This window comes from Sinohyriopsis cumingii, chromosome 9 (assembly GCF_028554795.1).
Source record: "Sinohyriopsis cumingii isolate HCF-2022 chromosome 9, ASM2855479v2, whole genome shotgun sequence".
In the NCBI taxonomy this organism is placed as follows: Eukaryota; Metazoa; Mollusca; class Bivalvia; order Unionida; family Unionidae; genus Sinohyriopsis; species Sinohyriopsis cumingii.
Window position 1 is genome coordinate 44,545,020 of NC_142969.1, and position 13,145 is coordinate 44,558,164.

The following is a 13,145-nucleotide window of genomic DNA, read 5'->3' on the forward strand; positions in this document are numbered from 1 at the left end:
TCTACTTTTAAAATCAGTTGAATAGGAAATCTATACATTTTTATAGCTATATATTAAAAACTCAACTTAATAACTAAACAAAATGTTTGCTTATATTTTTATTTGAATGTTGTCTTTGCTCTCATTTTGTATGAGAAACAAAACATTCCAAATCAAAATTATGCTTGGTCAAATTAGTCCAAAAGAAAGTACAATTGCAAACCGGCTAAATCACAATGAATTTCAACTTTTCAGTCTCGCACGTAAATCACACTGTCCAAATCCTGACAGCTCGCCGCAAGACTTACAAAAAAACCACATCTCTTCATTGATAGGCATGCCTTTTTGAAAATAAAAAGACTAATGCGATACATTGATCAGGAGTCTGCTAATCATAAAGCCATGTAATATCAAATCCAACAAATAATTTTTGCATCAACCAACCTATCCAACTTTAAATTAATTCAGTTAGTCAACTGTCAGTGCCATTTTTATTAGAGAATCAATCACTTGACTAACCAGAGAACTTTTTTCATAAAGAGTCCACATATTTATTGGAACAAGCAAGAGAATCGACGCCGTTCTGCCACCTGTTGTCCTTTTTCAGCAACCATGTATATGGTTTGTTGATGCTACGTTTGCAGATAGAAAAAAGAAAATAATACCCATATTCATGTCATTGAAGTATTTTACTCTGAATCCAGTACAGATATGCACAAGGCAACTAAAATGTATTTTACATATCAATAGACCTATAGCGATGACTACACGATGTTTTTAAGACTGCTTGTAATGAGATGGAGTTATTTAATACAAATGGAGACGAAAAGAAATGGATGTATCTCATGTCTTCATTTCATTTCTCCGTATTAAAAGAGTCATTAATTTATTACTATGTTTAGACACGCATTATGAGAATAGCGACCATCATTTTAAGAGATATCTTGTTGGTCCAGGTAGATGGGCTACGCAACAAACATTATCAAATGACACAACAACAAAAAAATTTGTTATCATGCGATGGAGATCAAGTATAATTTTTTGTCATAAGAATGTCAGTGTTAAATGGAATATTGACACAAACACCTACTTAAATATTCTCAGAAGCAGCCATATAATCCCACATCTATTCATCTATTTTCAAATAATTATCAAAACGAATTATCAAAAGATTATACGAAATTGAAGATTTTGTCTCTTGAGCTGTCGATTTGATAATGAATTCTGGATGAATGGACCATAATCTTTCATTGAATTTACTAAACATTTAATACAAACTGCACTGTCCAACTGCCATGAACCAACAACCGTATAGGATCCTAATTATACATGTTTACGTATCTTGCCTGAGGTCCCTCTGTTAATGGTAATGTCCTCGCTTTTCCATCTCTTTTCAAAGCGATGGTTTGTATCTTTCTTTTTTTCTATATTTTTTCTGTTTCAGTTCTCCCGATTGGTATTGTATACAATTTCTTCTAGCAAAACAAACAACACTATGAATAAAGGAATAAAATAATCCAGATGTGTAACACACTGAAGACATTCTAACATCTATAAATTCAAACTGAAACAAATAACACCAGATAATTTGCGAATATTGTTACTTCACTGATCTCTCACACAGGAATGATTAACGTTATGCATGACCTATTACCTAAGTGACGAGAATAGAGTATCATCAGCGCGTCGGTGGTGTAAAGGTTAGCATGGTTGCCTTCCAAGCAGCCGATCCGGGTTCGATTCCCGGCTGACGCATGTCATTTTGTCAATACCGAGTTTAAAAGCGAACATATCAGCGTCTTTGTTTTTCTTCTCTTTCGGATATTTAGCAACCCTCAGTCACAAGTTTCAATACTTCTCTTCACTGTGCATGATTTTGTTTTTCATATGTAGGACGTTCATAAACCTTCCACTAATTCCGAAGACAGCCACGATAACTTAGTTGATAGAGTTTCTGATTCGGTATCAAAGCGTGTTATTTAATACAAATGGAGATAAAAAGAAATGGATGTATCTCATCTCTTCATTTCCTTTCTCCGTATTAAAAGAATTATTATTTTAGTACTGTGATTAGACACGCATTACGACAATAGCGAGCATCATTTTAAGATATTTCGTGTTGATCCAGGTAGATGGGCTACGCAACAAACATCATATCACACACAAAACCAAAATTTTGTTATAATGTTATGGAGTCTAGTATAATTTTTTTGGCATTAGAATGTCAACGTTAAATGAAATATTGACGCAAATATCTACTTAAATATTATCAGAAGCAGCCATATAATCCCACATGTATTCATCTACTTTCAAATAATAATCTAAACTAATTATCAAAAGATTTTACAAAATTTAAGATTTTGTCTCTTGAGCTATAAATTTGATAATGAATTATGGATGCCTGGACCATAACCTTTCAATGAATTTATTAAACATTTAATACAAAATGCACTGTCAACCTGCCATGAACCAACAGCCTTATAGGATCCAAACGATACATGTTTATGTTTCTTGCTTGAGGTTCTCCTGTTGCTAGTAATGTCCTCACTTTTCCATCTCTTTTCAAAGCGATTGTTTGTATCTTTCTTTTTCTCTATTTCTTCCTAGTTCAGATCTCCCGATTGGTATGGTATACAATTTCTTCTAGCAAACAAAACAGCACTATGAATAAAGAAATAAAATACTCCAGACGGATCACACAATGAAGACACTCTAACATCTATATATTAAAACTGACACAAATGACATCAAAATATTTTTGCAAATATTTTTATTTGACTGTTCTCTTTGAGAATATTTGCAAGGGAAAGATAAATGGATCAATCCAAACTATGCCACGTTGAATTAGTCACTGTAATGACAAACATTATACATGACCTGTCACCTAAGTGACGAGAATAGAGTATAACCAGCGCGTCGGTGGTGTAAAGGTTAGCATGGTTGCCTTCCAAGCAGCCGATCCGGGTTCGATTCCCGGCTGACGCATGTCATTTTTTTATAACGAGCATAAAAGAGAACATATCAGCGTCTTTGTTTTATTTCTCTTTTGGATATCTAGCAACCCTCAGTCACAAGTTTCAATACTTCTCTTCACTGTGCATGATTTTGATTTCATATGTAGGACGGCCATAAGCATTGCACTAATTCCGAAGACAGGCACGATAGCTTAGTTGGTAGAGTATCCGATTCGTTATCCAAGGGTGACCGGTTCGATATTCACTCAGGCCACTTTCGGGACGGCGGTCATGTAACCAACAACTGTCAGATGATGATCATATATTTTAACACTTGTTGCTTTATCTGCCTCAATTGCTTTCACTTTTACATCTCTTTTCGAAACACGTCTTTATATATTCTTTCTTTCTTCTGATTTCTATGTTCCTTCTTCATAATGTGTCTTAGTCCTTTACAGTAATTACCATATATTCGAGAATAATTTTCACATATTTTGACACATATGTGAAAAGCTTTCCTCATATTACATGCACATACGCTTTGGTTTACTTTCTTTTCCTAAAGTAAATGCATCGATTCGTTCTCCTATTAATTAATGTTGTATTTTTTGTATTTCGTCTTTACATAACATTCACGAAACTGTCCGTAGTGAAGGTCCAAACACCACACCCTCCGAACTTCCCAGTGGTCTAAAGCGCTCACCGTTACGGATCACTGCCATCTCACCTCTGTCGGCATGGTTTCGAGTCTCGGGTTCGGCCAATGTTGGGATGAGAGGAAGCTTGCCGGTAGGTTCTCGTGGGTCGGTGGTTCTTTCCAGGGCTTTCCTGGATTCTTCCTCCACCATTTATACTGGCCGCCATGTATAGCCTATCTTGTGCTGAAAATGGCGTCAAAATTTGCAACAACAACGTCAGTAGTGAATACAACGAGACAGTCTATCTAACATGGATGTCTCTTACACATCACAGACAAGCATTATGCATGACATGTCCCCTAAGTGATGGCAATTCCAAGCAGTCGATCCGGGTTCGATTCCTGGCTGAAACATCGCTTTTTGTCACTGCCCTACTTAAAGCGAACATATCTCCTGTTGGAGATTTTTGAGCAACCCTCGGTCACAAGATTCAATACTTTTCTTCGCTGTGCATCATTATTTTTTGCATATGTATGACGTTCATAAATCTTCCGCTAATTCCAAAGATGGCCGCGATGCTTAGTTGGAAGAGCTTCTGATTCGGTATCAAAAAGGGTACCGGGTTGGATGTTTACTCAGGCAAGCTCCGAACGGCGGCCTCTCTGGGAACTAATTACCTCGTGGTAAATCCAAACAACTTTCACTTTCCTCGCCATAGTAAAGACAATAATATTTTGAAAATGACATTACGGAAAATATTTCCTAACATAGATCAATGGGAACAAACCCAAGGAAAAACAGATACATGTGTTTCCGTCCGGCTGACCGTCCATGTTTTTCTTTGCCGATCAATGAACTTTTTCCCCTGGGTAAAATAAGAAAACTAATTTCGGAAACTGATTGACGCATCTATTTCGGCCGGATTTGCCCAGTCCTTGAAGCGTTTATATACATAAATAGATAGTTCATTATAATATATGTCATGTCAAAAGAAAACAATCTACCGACTCTACTTTTAAAATCAGTTGAATAGGAAATCTATACATTTTTATAGCTATATATTAAAAACTCAACTTAATAACTAAACAAAATGTTTGCTTATATTTTTATTTGAATGTTGTCTTTGCTCTCATTTTGTATGAGAAACAAAACATTCCAAATCAAAATTATGCTTGGTCAAATTAGTCCAAAAGAAAGTACAATTGCAAACCGGCTAAATCACAATGAATTTCAACTTTTCAGTCTCGCACGTAAATCACACTGTCCAAATCCTGACAGCTCGCCGCAAGACTTACAAAAAAACCACATCTCTTCATTGATAGGCATGCCTTTTTGAAAATAAAAAGACTAATGCGATACATTGATCAGGAGTCTGCTAATCATAAAGCCATGTAATATCAAATCCAACAAATAATTTTTGCATCAACCAACCTATCCAACTTTAAATTAATTCAGTTAGTCAACTGTCAGTGCCATTTTTATTAGAGAATCAATCACTTGACTAACCAGAGAACTTTTTTCATAAAGAGTCCACATATTTATTGGAACAAGCAAGAGAATCGACGCCGTTCTGCCACCTGTTGTCCTTTTTCAGCAACCATGTATATGGTTTGTTGATGCTACGTTTGCAGATAGAAAAAAGAAAATAATACCCATATTCATGTCATTGAAGTATTTTACTCTGAATCCAGTACAGATATGCACAAGGCAACTAAAATGTATTTTACATATCAATAGACCTATAGCGATGACTACACGATGTTTTTAAGACTGCTTGTAATGAGATGGAGTTATTTAATACAAATGGAGACGAAAAGAAATGGATGTATCTCATGTCTTCATTTCATTTCTCCGTATTAAAAGAGTCATTAATTTATTACTATGTTTAGACACGCATTATGAGAATAGCGACCATCATTTTAAGAGATATCTTGTTGGTCCAGGTAGATGGGCTACGCAACAAACATTATCAAATGACACAACAACAAAAAAATTTGTTATCATGCGATGGAGATCAAGTATAATTTTTTGTCATAAGAATGTCAGTGTTAAATGGAATATTGACACAAACACCTACTTAAATATTCTCAGAAGCAGCCATATAATCCCACATGTATTCATCTATTTTCAAATAATTATCAAAACGAATTATCAAAAGATTATACGAAATTGAAGATTTTGTCTCTTGAGCTGTCGATTTGATAATGAATTCTGGATGAATGGACCATAATCTTTCATTGAATTTACTAAACATTTAATACAAACTGCACTGTCCAACTGCCATGAACCAACAACCGTATAGGATCCTAATTATACATGTTTACGTATCTTGCCTGAGGTCCCTCTGTTAATGGTAATGTCCTCGCTTTTCCATCTCTTTTCAAAGCGATGGTTTGTATCTTTCTTTTTTTCTATATTTTTTCTGTTTCAGTTCTCCCGATTGGTATTGTATACAATTTCTTCTAGCAAAACAAACAACACTATGAATAAAGGAATAAAATAATCCAGATGTGTAACACACTGAAGACATTCTAACATCTATAAATTCAAACTGAAACAAATAACACCAGATAATTTGCGAATATTGTTACTTCACTGATCTCTCACACAGGAATGATTAACGTTATGCATGACCTATTACCTAAGTGACGAGAATAGAGTATCATCAGCGCGTCGGTGGTGTAAAGGTTAGCATGGTTGCCTTCCAAGCAGCCGATCCGGGTTCGATTCCCGGCTGACGCATGTCATTTTGTCAATACCGAGTTTAAAAGCGAACATATCAGCGTCTTTGTTTTTCTTCTCTTTCGGATATTTAGCAACCCTCAGTCACAAGTTTCAATACTTCTCTTCACTGTGCATGATTTTGTTTTTCATATGTAGGACGTTCATAAACCTTCCACTAATTCCGAAGACAGCCACGATAACTTAGTTGATAGAGTTTCTGATTCGGTATCAAAGCGTGTTATTTAATACAAATGGAGATAAAAAGAAATGGATGTATCTCATCTCTTCATTTCCTTTCTCCGTATTAAAAGAATTATTATTTTAGTACTGTGATTAGACACGCATTACGACAATAGCGAGCATCATTTTAAGATATTTCGTGTTGATCCAGGTAGATGGGCTACGCAACAAACATCATATCACACACAAAACCAAAATTTTGTTATAATGTTATGGAGTCTAGTATAATTTTTTTGGCATTAGAATGTCAACGTTAAATGAAATATTGACGCAAATATCTACTTAAATATTATCAGAAGCAGCCATATAATCCCACATGTATTCATCTACTTTCAAATAATAATCTAAACTAATTATCAAAAGATTTTACAAAATTTAAGATTTTGTCTCTTGAGCTATAAATTTGATAATGAATTATGGATGCCTGGACCATAACCTTTCAATGAATTTATTAAACATTTAATACAAAATGCACTGTCAACCTGCCATTAACCATTAACCTTATAGGATCCAAACGATACATGTTTATGTTTCTTGCTTGAGGTTCTCCTGTTGCTAGTAATGTCCTCACTTTTCCATCTCTTTTCAAAGCGATTGTTTGTATCTTTCTTTTTCTCTATTTCTTCCTAGTTCAGATCTCCCGATTGGTATGGTATACAATTTCTTCTAGCAAACAAAACAGCACTATGAATAAAGAAATAAAATACTCCAGACGGATCACACAATGAAGACACTCTAACATCTATATATTAAAACTGACACAAATGACATCAAAATATTTTTGCAAATATTTTTATTTGACTGTTCTCTTTGAGAATATTTGCAAGGGAAAGATAAATGGATCAATCCAAACTATGCCACGTTGAATTAGTCACTGTAATGACAAACATTATACATGACCTGTCACCTAAGTGACGAGAATAGAGTATAACCAGCGCGTCGGTGGTGTAAAGGTTAGCATGGTTGCCTTCCAAGCAGCCGATCCGGGTTCGATTCCCGGCTGACGCATGTCATTTTTTTATAACGAGCATAAAAGAGAACATATCAGCGTCTTTGTTTTATTTCTCTTTTGGATATCTAGCAACCCTCAGTCACAAGTTTCAATACTTCTCTTCACTGTGCATGATTTTGATTTCATATGTAGGACGGCCATAAGCATTGCACTAATTCCGAAGACAGGCACGATAGCTTAGTTGGTAGAGTATCCGATTCGTTATCCAAGGGTGACCGGTTCGATATTCACTCAGGCCACTTTCGGGACGGCGGTCATGTAACCAACAACTGTCAGATGATGATCATATATTTTAACACTTGTTGCTTTATCTGCCTCAATTGCTTTCACTTTTACATCTCTTTTCGAAACACGTCTTTATATATTCTTTCTTTCTTCTGATTTCTATGTTCCTTCTTCATAATGTGTCTTAGTCCTTTACAGTAATTACCATATATTCGAGAATAATTTTCACATATTTTGACACATATGTGAAAAGCTTTCCTCATATTACATGCACATACGCTTTGGTTTACTTTCTTTTCCTAAAGTAAATGCATCGATTCGTTCTCCTATTAATTAATGTTGTATTTTTTGTATTTCGTCTTTACATAACATTCACGAAACTGTCCGTAGTGAAGGTCCAAACACCACACCCTCCGAACTTCCCAGTGGTCTAAAGCGCTCACCGTTACGGATCACTGCCATCTCACCTCTGTCGGCATGGTTTCGAGTCTCGGGTTCGGCCAATGTTGGGATGAGAGGAAGCTTGCCGGTAGGTTCTCGTGGGTCGGTGGTTCTTTCCAGGGCTTTCCTGGATTCTTCCTCCACCATTTATACTGGCCGCCATGTATAGCCTATCTTGTGCTGAAAATGGCGTCAAAATTTGCAACAACAACGTCAGTAGTGAATACAACGAGACAGTCTATCTAACATGGATGTCTCTTACACATCACAGACAAGCATTATGCATGACATGTCCCCTAAGTGATGGCAATTCCAAGCAGTCGATCCGGGTTCGATTCCTGGCTGAAACATCGCTTTTTGTCACTGCCCTACTTAAAGCGAACATATCTCCTGTTGGAGATTTTTGAGCAACCCTCGGTCACAAGATTCAATACTTTTCTTCGCTGTGCATCATTATTTTTTGCATATGTATGACGTTCATAAATCTTCCGCTAATTCCAAAGATGGCCGCGATGCTTAGTTGGAAGAGCTTCTGATTCGGTATCAAAAAGGGTACCGGGTTGGATGTTTACTCAGGCAAGCTCCGAACGGCGGCCTCTCTGGGAACTAATTACCTCGTGGTAAATCCAAACAACTTTCACTTTCCTCGCCATAGTAAAGACAATAATATTTTGAAAATGACATTACGGAAAATATTTCCTAACATAGATCAATGGGAACAAACCCAAGGAAAAACAGATACATGTGTTTCCGTCCGACTGACCGTCCATGTTTTTCTTTGCCGATCAATGAACTTTTTCCCCTGGGTAAAATAAGAAAACTAATTTCGGAAACTGATTGACGCATCTATTTCGGCCGGATTTGCCCAGTCCTTGAAGCGTTTATATACATAAATAGATAGTTCATTATAATATATGTCATGTCAAAAGAAAACAATCTACCGACTCTACTTTTAAAATCAGTTGAATAGGAAATCTATACATTTTTATAGCTATATATTAAAAACTCAACTTAATAACTAAACAAAATGTTTGCTTATATTTTTATTTGAATGTTGTCTTTGCTCTCATTTTGTATGAGAAACAAAACATTCCAAATCAAAATTATGCTTGGTCAAATTAGTCCAAAAGAAAGTACAATTGCAAACCGGCTAAATCACAATGAATTTCAACTTTTCAGTCTCGCACGTAAATCACACTGTCCAAATCCTGACAGCTCGCCGCAAGACTTACAAAAAAACCACATCTCTTCATTGATAGGCATGCCTTTTTGAAAATAAAAAGACTAATGCGATACATTGATCAGGAGTCTGCTAATCATAAAGCCATGTAATATCAAATCCAACAAATAATTTTTGCATCAACCAACCTATCCAACTTTAAATTAATTCAGTTAGTCAACTGTCAGTGCCATTTTTATTAGAGAATCAATCACTTGACTAACCAGAGAACTTTTTTCATAAAGAGTCCACATATTTATTGGAACAAGCAAGAGAATCGACGCCGTTCTGCCACCTGTTGTCCTTTTTCAGCAACCATGTATATGGTTTGTTGATGCTACGTTTGCAGATAGAAAAAAGAAAATAATACCCATATTCATGTCATTGAAGTATTTTACTCTGAATCCAGTACAGATATGCACAAGGCAACTAAAATGTATTTTACATATCAATAGACCTATAGCGATGACTACACGATGTTTTTAAGACTGCTTGTAATGAGATGGAGTTATTTAATACAAATGGAGACGAAAAGAAATGGATGTATCTCATGTCTTCATTTCATTTCTCCGTATTAAAAGAGTCATTAATTTATTACTATGTTTAGACACGCATTATGAGAATAGCGACCATCATTTTAAGAGATATCTTGTTGGTCCAGGTAGATGGGCTACGCAACAAACATTATCAAATGACACAACAACAAAAAAATTTGTTATCATGCGATGGAGATCAAGTATAATTTTTTGTCATAAGAATGTCAGTGTTAAATGGAATATTGACACAAACACCTACTTAAATATTCTCAGAAGCAGCCATATAATCCCACATCTATTCATCTATTTTCAAATAATTATCAAAACGAATTATCAAAAGATTATACGAAATTGAAGATTTTGTCTCTTGAGCTGTCGATTTGATAATGAATTCTGGATGAATGGACCATAATCTTTCATTGAATTTACTAAACATTTAATACAAACTGCACTGTCCAACTGCCATGAACCAACAACCGTATAGGATCCTAATTATACATGTTTACGTATCTTGCCTGAGGTCCCTCTGTTAATGGTAATGTCCTCGCTTTTCCATCTCTTTTCAAAGCGATGGTTTGTATCTTTCTTTTTTTCTATATTTTTTCTGTTTCAGTTCTCCCGATTGGTATTGTATACAATTTCTTCTAGCAAAACAAACAACACTATGAATAAAGGAATAAAATAATCCAGATGTGTAACACACTGAAGACATTCTAACATCTATAAATTCAAACTGAAACAAATAACACCAGATAATTTGCGAATATTGTTACTTCACTGATCTCTCACACAGGAATGATTAACGTTATGCATGACCTATTACCTAAGTGACGAGAATAGAGTATCATCAGCGCGTCGGTGGTGTAAAGGTTAGCATGGTTGCCTTCCAAGCAGCCGATCCGGGTTCGATTCCCGGCTGACGCATGTCATTTTGTCAATACCGAGTTTAAAAGCGAACATATCAGCGTCTTTGTTTTTCTTCTCTTTCGGATATTTAGCAACCCTCAGTCACAAGTTTCAATACTTCTCTTCACTGTGCATGATTTTGTTTTTCATATGTAGGACGTTCATAAACCTTCCACTAATTCCGAAGACAGCCACGATAACTTAGTTGATAGAGTTTCTGATTCGGTATCAAAGCGTGTTATTTAATACAAATGGAGATAAAAAGAAATGGATGTATCTCATCTCTTCATTTCCTTTCTCCGTATTAAAAGAATTATTATTTTAGTACTGTGATTAGACACGCATTACGACAATAGCGAGCATCATTTTAAGATATTTCGTGTTGATCCAGGTAGATGGGCTACGCAACAAACATCATATCACACACAAAACCAAAATTTTGTTATAATGTTATGGAGTCTAGTATAATTTTTTTGGCATTAGAATGTCAACGTTAAATGAAATATTGACGCAAATATCTACTTAAATATTATCAGAAGCAGCCATATAATCCCACATGTATTCATCTACTTTCAAATAATAATCTAAACTAATTATCAAAAGATTTTACAAAATTTAAGATTTTGTCTCTTGAGCTATAAATTTGATAATGAATTATGGATGCCTGGACCATAACCTTTCAATGAATTTATTAAACATTTAATACAAAATGCACTGTCAACCTGCCATGAACCAACAGCCTTATAGGATCCAAACGATACATGTTTATGTTTCTTGCTTGAGGTTCTCCTGTTGCTAGTAATGTCCTCACTTTTCCATCTCTTTTCAAAGCGATTGTTTGTATCTTTCTTTTTCTCTATTTCTTCCTAGTTCAGATCTCCCGATTGGTATGGTATACAATTTCTTCTAGCAAACAAAACAGCACTATGAATAAAGAAATAAAATACTCCAGACGGATCACACAATGAAGACACTCTAACATCTATATATTAAAACTGACACAAATGACATCAAAATATTTTTGCAAATATTTTTATTTGACTGTTCTCTTTGAGAATATTTGCAAGGGAAAGATAAATGGATCAATCCAAACTATGCCACGTTGAATTAGTCACTGTAATGACAAACATTATACATGACCTGTCACCTAAGTGACGAGAATAGAGTATAACCAGCGCGTCGGTGGTGTAAAGGTTAGCATGGTTGCCTTCCAAGCAGCCGATCCGGGTTCGATTCCCGGCTGACGCATGTCATTTTTTTATAACGAGCATAAAAGAGAACATATCAGCGTCTTTGTTTTATTTCTCTTTTGGATATCTAGCAACCCTCAGTCACAAGTTTCAATACTTCTCTTCACTGTGCATGATTTTGATTTCATATGTAGGACGGCCATAAGCATTGCACTAATTCCGAAGACAGGCACGATAGCTTAGTTGGTAGAGTATCCGATTCGTTATCCAAGGGTGACCGGTTCGATATTCACTCAGGCCACCTTCGGGACGGCGGTCATGTAACCAACAACTGTCAGATGATGATCATATATTTTAACACTTGTTGCTTTATCTGCCTCAATTGCTTTCACTTTTACATCTCTTTTCGAAACACGTCTTTATATATTCTTTCTTTCTTCTGATTTCTATGTTCCTTCTTCATAATGTGTCTTAGTCCTTTACAGTAATTACCATATATTCGAGAATAATTTTCACATATTTTGACACATATGTGAAAAGCTTTCCTCATATTACATGCACATACGCTTTGGTTTACTTTCTTTTCCTAAAGTAAATGCATCGATTCGTTCTCCTATTAATTAATGTTGTATTTTTTGTATTTCGTCTTTACATAACATTCACGAAACTGTCCGTAGTGAAGGTCCAAACACCACACCCTCCGAACTTCCCAGTGGTCTAAAGCGCTCACCGTTACGGATCACTGCCATCTCACCTCTGTCGGCATGGTTTCGAGTCTCGGGTTCGGCCAATGTTGGGATGAGAGGAAGCTTGCCGGTAGGTTCTCGTGGGTCGGTGGTTCTTTCCAGGGCTTTCCTGGATTCTTCCTCCACCATTTATACTGGCCGCCATGTATAGCCTATCTTGTGCTGAAAATGGCGTCAAAATTTGCAACAACAACGTCAGTAGTGAATACAACGAGACAGTCTATCTAACATGGATGTCTCTTACACATCACAGACAAGCATTATGCATGACATGTCCCCTAAGTGATGGCAATTCCAAGCAGTCGATCCGGGTTCGATTCCTGGCTGAAACATCG

General features: G+C 35.9%; 6 non-coding genes across 6 annotated transcripts; all 6 read left to right on the forward strand.

The window, feature by feature from the left end:
• Positions 1-1,662: 1,662 nt before the first annotated feature.
• Trnag-ucc (transfer RNA glycine (anticodon UCC)) lies at positions 1,663-1,734 on the forward strand. The gene has a single exon. It is a non-coding gene; the product is annotated as a tRNA-Gly (tRNA).
• A 1,158-nt stretch (positions 1,735-2,892) lies between these two features.
• Positions 2,893-2,964, forward strand: Trnag-ucc (transfer RNA glycine (anticodon UCC)). The gene has a single exon. It is a non-coding gene; the product is annotated as a tRNA-Gly (tRNA).
• A 3,277-nt stretch (positions 2,965-6,241) lies between these two features.
• Positions 6,242-6,313, forward strand: Trnag-ucc (transfer RNA glycine (anticodon UCC)). The gene has a single exon. It is a non-coding gene; the product is annotated as a tRNA-Gly (tRNA).
• A 1,158-nt stretch (positions 6,314-7,471) lies between these two features.
• Positions 7,472-7,543, forward strand: Trnag-ucc (transfer RNA glycine (anticodon UCC)). The gene has a single exon. It is a non-coding gene; the product is annotated as a tRNA-Gly (tRNA).
• A 3,277-nt stretch (positions 7,544-10,820) lies between these two features.
• Trnag-ucc (transfer RNA glycine (anticodon UCC)) lies at positions 10,821-10,892 on the forward strand. Its single transcript has one exon. It is a non-coding gene; the product is annotated as a tRNA-Gly (tRNA).
• Positions 10,893-12,050: 1,158 nt separating this feature from the next.
• Trnag-ucc (transfer RNA glycine (anticodon UCC)) lies at positions 12,051-12,122 on the forward strand. Its single transcript has one exon. It is a non-coding gene; the product is annotated as a tRNA-Gly (tRNA).
• Positions 12,123-13,145: the final 1,023 nt, after the last annotated feature.